This window comes from Pseudonaja textilis, chromosome 3 (assembly GCF_049901715.1).
Source record: "Pseudonaja textilis isolate UNSWEBS1 chromosome 3, rPseTex1.2, whole genome shotgun sequence".
NCBI lineage: Eukaryota > Metazoa > Chordata > Lepidosauria > Squamata > Elapidae > Pseudonaja > Pseudonaja textilis.
Genome location: NC_141992.1, coordinates 29,105,343 through 29,111,566, shown reverse-complemented (window position 1 = coordinate 29,111,566; position 6,224 = coordinate 29,105,343). Strand labels below are relative to the sequence as shown.

Below are 6,224 nucleotides of genomic sequence, written 5' to 3'. Positions count from 1 at the left end.
TATTGCATGGCTAGATTGTGGTTTATGTATTCATTGTTGTTGCAGCTGGCTAGGTTGCATATACAAGCTGTCCACTTCTGCACATGGATCCAAATTCATTGCTCCCATCAGAAAAATATCCAGGCACCAGCCAATCAGGATGAGTTTGTTTTGAGTAGCCCCTTTTCTGTTGAATCATTCATTACTTAATACAAGTTTCTACTTCAGTGAGAAGCAAATGCAGTACTGCCAGTTTGCAGTGCTGCATGTAGCATCAATCACTTGCTATGGTGATGACTGACAGCATATTCACCATTCTGTCACAGAACTTCAAACCCAAATGAAAATATTGGGATTTTGTACTTCCTATTAAAATAGGGGGAGAGTAGTTCTGTATTTTTGTTGTCAGAGACCCAGAGTTTTTCATTTCCAGCCCTTTGTAGAAATATTTAGATATTGATATACCCTATTAGTTTGTCTTTTCAATTTCACTGGCTTGCCTGATTGACTATTATTGCTACAATGTCCATATGCTGTTTGAAAAGAACAACAACAACAAAAAAAAGCCTAGCATATTAAAGCCATTGTAACCAAACTTCCTCTGCACGTTTTTACATTTATTTCTCTTGTTTTATAGCCAAGTTTCTGCCAGCTTTTGGACTAGTTCAATGTGCTCTACTAAATGCTCATTGTATCTGCGACCTTCTTATCCTACTTCAGTAGAAGGAAATCAATAGGAATTGATTAAAAAATGTCCAGCCTGATCAAGTATTAACAGAGAAGATGGCATTACATATGGATTTAAAACAATAACAACAAAACGTACAATGTGGGAAATGACAACCTGGGACTAAAAGGATGGTTGGACTCCAACTTGTTTAACAAATCTATCCTTGTCATTGCCTCCGGCTTTTGGATGTTGCCAATTCCCTCTTGATGATTCTCTGCTAAAGCTGGATTCCTGCTTCTGGATAAAATGTTGCATTTGGAAATACAAATGATGCCAGCAAATGCTATTTCAGCAATTATCCATGTTTAGCAATTATGCTAATGTTGATTCTCAAAAGGCTGTTATTTGCTCAGCGTGTTCTTCATACATTATCTCTGTACCTGTCTAACCCTGTATTTTCACTTGAACTATTACAGTTTTTTTTGTCAATTTAAGTGATGTTTTCAGTAGTGAGTGTTGTCAAGGCAGTGTTGCTTTAGCAAAACCCTGTTGTTGTTTTTAAAGAAAATCTTCAGTACCGTACATATTTTATGCCATCGTGAGAGCCTTAAGGGAGGAAGCAATTCTGCCATGCTCACATTGTGTACCCTGGAAAGTTAAGTGGTGCTTCAGGCCATGAATAAACAGGTAGACAACTCACCATTTGATTTTCTGTTGCCATGCTTGGTAGGGAGTTGCTTTTCAGAACTATTGACTTATAAATATCAAAAGCTAGCAATTCAATGGTTCTTTCAAAAGTCAGAAAGATTGTGGTATATCATATCTCTTTCATAATGCATATTGTAAGAAGCCAGAGATATGCTAACCAGGTTTGTAGCATTACAATAGCTTTAGTTAGATATGAAGCAGCATTCATTTGCTATGGAAAATCTTCATCCAGTAGGAACATGGAAACTGGATCATATCCAGTTTGAATTGTTGTTTTGATTTAGATCAGTCAAGTGATCCAGTTCAAAGTATGAGTTTAGTTTGGAATTACATGTCAGTATGATTCAGATGTCCAAATAAATTATTGAATCACATTGATCAAATATGAAGAAGTCATACTGATTAGGGGAAAAAAGACTATTAGTACATGTGAAAAGGCCAGTGAACATTCAAATCAATCTGAAAATCTGAAAAGAATTAACTTCTTTGATTAGTCAATCTAAAATATAATCAAGTTTGAAAAGTCAAGAATGGATGCAATCACCTTTCAACTGAATGTCCAACCTGATTGTTGAACAATTGTATTATCCTTTCATTATTACAAGCCAGGTTCAAGAAACATGGAGCTGCTTTTAAAGTCTGATATGAATTTGCCAACCTGTTAAGCTCAGCTTTAGAAGTTCTTACCTATGCTTTGGCTTCATAGGTTAATGAAGGTAACCTCTTTTGAATGTTTTCCCTGTGAGAGAGGAACTCTCACATTATTTTAAGGGCCAGGGAAGTTCATTGCATTTTATTCCTTTGTATTTCTGTGATGCTGTGTTGTTTTAATTGGGCTGACTTGATCTTAACCTCTATTTTTATTTGAAAAAATAAAATGCTCTAAAAGTTTAATTGAAAAACAGGATATTCAATAAAGGCAGGCAATTATTTAGCTGAATACTGAATTGAACTGGGCAAATGTAGGAAAACTGTATGATGCCAACCTAAACAGTGGGATTCCTATGAAATAGCCACAACCAAGCTAATATATCCGTGAAACAAATTAGTGCCTCTGGGAGTTTGTTTCTCCAGAAGTAGTAGAATGGGGAAGGAGGGTAATACAATTGAATGACTACAAATATATCTTCTAATCACAAGGAATGTTTCATCAGGTGGTCGGTAATCATAATACTTTAGAGTGCATTGTTGAGTCCTTTACTTGCAAATGTCATTAAGTTCCATACAATTTTTAAAATTACACTCTACTTTTAAAGAAAAATCAGAATCTAAAGAAGCTTAATAATGTCTGTAATTTGGCAATTTCTTATCTACACTGCAGGCATTTTCATTGTTATTGATATTCTCTATAAAAACCTATGAAAGATTAACTAACCTTTCTTTAACCTTCCTTCTCCCAAGGAATCCAATCCAAGAAGATTCTTATTGCACCATGTTCTCCCCTTCCATCAACCTAGAAGTGGATAACTTTGTTACAGAATCATAAAATTGAAAAGGGTCACCTATGTTATTCAATTCAATATCTGCTTAATAGAGAAATCCAAATTAAAGCATTCCAGACAGATGACTTTTTAGCCTTGATTGAATACATCTAATACTTATCACCATTTTATTTTCTTACTATCAGTTTACAGTCTACTGTATTAACATTACTCCAAAATGTAGTCACATGTTTGTCTGTATTAATTATCTTATGCAATTTGTGTCACCTACGGAATTGATAAACATTCCTCCCACATCTTCAATTGAATCGCTAATAAAACCAACTGAGGAATAGAGATCCAGGACTGTTCTGTCTCGCCTTTCCTCTTTCCCAAAAGATGAAATAGTATAAACGCACACAAACACAGGCAGGCAAGCTGGCTCGGACTTCACAGAGTTAATTCTTTGGAACTGATAATATTCTTGGCATTCCAACATGTCCTGCCTGCCAAGTCCGAACTGATAGTAAATAAAATTTTACTCACAGAAAATCACAAGGCTGTCCACAAAGAAAATCTGAAGTAAGGTTAAACTTTGTCCCGTACAAAGTTTCAGGAGAAAACACACCCACTTTTTTCCCCTGTGGGGTGTGGCTCAATGACTCTGCTCACCCTCTGACTCTCCCATGCCTCCTACGTTGCTGCTCACATTTCTCTCTACGATGCTGCTTAGGATCCAGCCAACACTCTTTCTCTTTTCAAATGCAAACTCTGCCAGAGGGAGATAATCAGCCCAGTTGTTCTGCTGTTGGTTCACAAAACAACACAAGTATTGCTCAAGAATGTCAATGACCTTCTCCATCCCCCCATCAGTCTCTGGATGGTGCGCCGACAACAAGCACACCTGCATCTGTAACGCAGTCATCAGGCTTTTCCAAAATTGGGCTGCAAATTGTACACCGCAGTCAGAAACTACCCTGTCTGGCAAACCATGGAGACAAAAAACATGCTGCAAGAACAAACGGGCAGTTGTACGGGCCATTGGCAATTTACAACACGAAATGAAGTGGGCCATTTTTGTCAACGTGTTGACCACGTCCAGCACAGTTGTAAATCCAGAGGACAGCGGTGATTGAGTCAGGAAGTCCATGGAAATCACTTCCCATTGTTTTTCTGGAGTCGGCAGAGGTTGGAGGAGACCAGGAGGCGCACCCATCATGGTTTTCACTTGCCTGCACACAGGATGTGACATAGGTGTGGACATCATGCCGTATTTGAGGCCACCAAAAAGTCCAGGTTATAAGATGGAGGGTCTTAAACAACCCAAAATGGCCAGCTGAAGGCTTGTTGTGACATTGAGTCATAATAAGGGCTCGAAGCGGCCCCGGGGGTACATACAACTGGCCCAGATGCTTGAATAAACCCTCCTCCAAAGTCCATGGGTATTCGGGTCCAATCTCCCCCATCCTCTGCTGCGACCAAGTGTCTAGGCGCTGCACCTCTCCCACCTGAGTCCGCAAGTCCACCAGTTCCTGGACTGCAGCCAAGGATTCTGCTGGCAGCACTGTCCATGGAGGAAGGGGGTCCTTGGGGAAAAAGTACTTGGGTTTGTGGGACAGGGCATCCACCCTCCGATTGTGACCACTGGGGATATAGGTCACAGAAAAGTTGAATGGGGCAAAAAAAAACAACCACTGGATCTGCCGCTGGTTCAACTTTCTCGCTGTTGACAAGTGTTCTAAATTCCGATGGTCTGTCTGGACCTCCACCTTGTGTCGGGCCCCCTTGAGATGATGTCGCTAAGCCTCAAACACAGCCTTGATAGCCAGTAACTCTTTTTCCCAGATGGTGTAGTTGCGTTCGGAAGAAGTGAGTTTCTGGGAATAATAAGCACAGGGAAAAAGAGTGGTGTTATCCACTGGGGCTTGCAACAGCACTGCCCCAATAGCCACGTTGGACGTGTCCGTCTCCACCACAAAAGTACAATGCAGATCAGGGTGCTTCAGGATGGGTTCTGCAATGAAGGCATTCTTGAGAGCCTCAAAAGCCTGTTGCTGCGGGGGGCCCCACTGGAACGGGACCTTCTTTTGAAGGAGCTGGGTTATTGGACCTGTCAGCTTGGCAAAACCTGGGATGAAGGTCCGGTAATAATTAGCGAACCCCAATAGGCGTTGAATGTCCTTCACGCCACGAGGGGGTTCCCAACTACATAAGGCCTCCACCTTGCACGGGTCCATGGCGATGCCTTCAGGAGAGATGATGTGCCCAAGGAACTCTATGGAAGTCTGGAAGAAGAGACATTTCTCCAGCTTCACATAAAGTTGGTGCTCCTGAAGGCATTGCAAGACCAGATGAACATGTTGAAGGTGGCTGTCCCTGGACTCGGAATAGATCAGAATATCGTTCAGGTAACCACCATGAACCGATCTAACATATCCCAAAACACGTCATTCATTAGGTGCTGGAAGACTGCGGAGGTGTTGGTCAACCCAAACGGCATCACAGTGTACTCAAAATGGCCGTATCAGGTGCCAAATGCCACCTTCCATTCGTCCCTCTCTCGCATCCACACCCGGTTGTGGGCCCCTTGAAGATCGAGCTTGATGAAGATAGTGGCCTCACTCAACCTCTCCAACAACTCCAGAATGAGCAGCAAGGGGTAGCTATTCCACACCGTGATGGCGTTTAATTGATGGAAATCACAGCACAAACGTAAGTCTCCCATCTTCTTCTTGACAAAGAGGACTGGGGCTGAGAGAGGGGATGACGAAGGCTGGATGAACCCTCAGGCCAAGTTTTTGTCCAAAAAGTCCCGTATCATGGCCAGCTCGGGCTCAGACATGGAGTACAAATGTCCCTTTGGCAGTGGTACATTGGGCAGAAAGTCCACTGGGCAATCAGGGCCAATGCGGGGGTAACCAGTCCTCCTCCTTCTCACTGAACACATCCGTGAAGTCCGACAGTTCAGGAGGTATGGAGACGGCAGAGGTGGTGATGTCCTGGCCAGCACAGGTGTGGCGGAAGTGGTCCACGCACTGCAGACTTGGAAAATAAATGGCATTCCGCGACCATGCCACCTGAGGATCATGAAACCTAAGCCAAGCCATGCCAAGGACTAATAGGAAATCGAGGTCCCCGGTGACATAAAAGTGGATCGCCTCCTCATGTGCTCCAATGACTAGGCGCAATGGCTGGGTGGCGAATTTAATGGGTCCTGCAATAAGTTCCCGCCCATCAATAGTCTTGACCCTCATTGGAGGTTCCACCGGAACCAAGGGGACATCAAAATGCGCCACAAAGGCCTGGTCCATAAAGTTAGTCGTGGCCCCTGAGTTCACCAGCGCATTCGCTGGAATCCCTTCTGACTGGTTAGCCAAGAAAATCAGATGCCGAGGGGGCCCAGAGTCAACCTCCGCTAATTCAGGCGGGTGTTTGATACGTGCCCG

The 6,224-nt window shown here is 42.6% G+C and overlaps 1 pseudogene; it reads right to left on the bottom strand.

Moving 5' to 3' along the window:
* Positions 1 to 4,041: 4,041 nt before the first annotated feature.
* LOC148126054 (uncharacterized) lies at positions 4,042 to 5,212 on the bottom strand (annotated as a pseudogene).
* Positions 5,213 to 6,224: the final 1,012 nt, after the last annotated feature.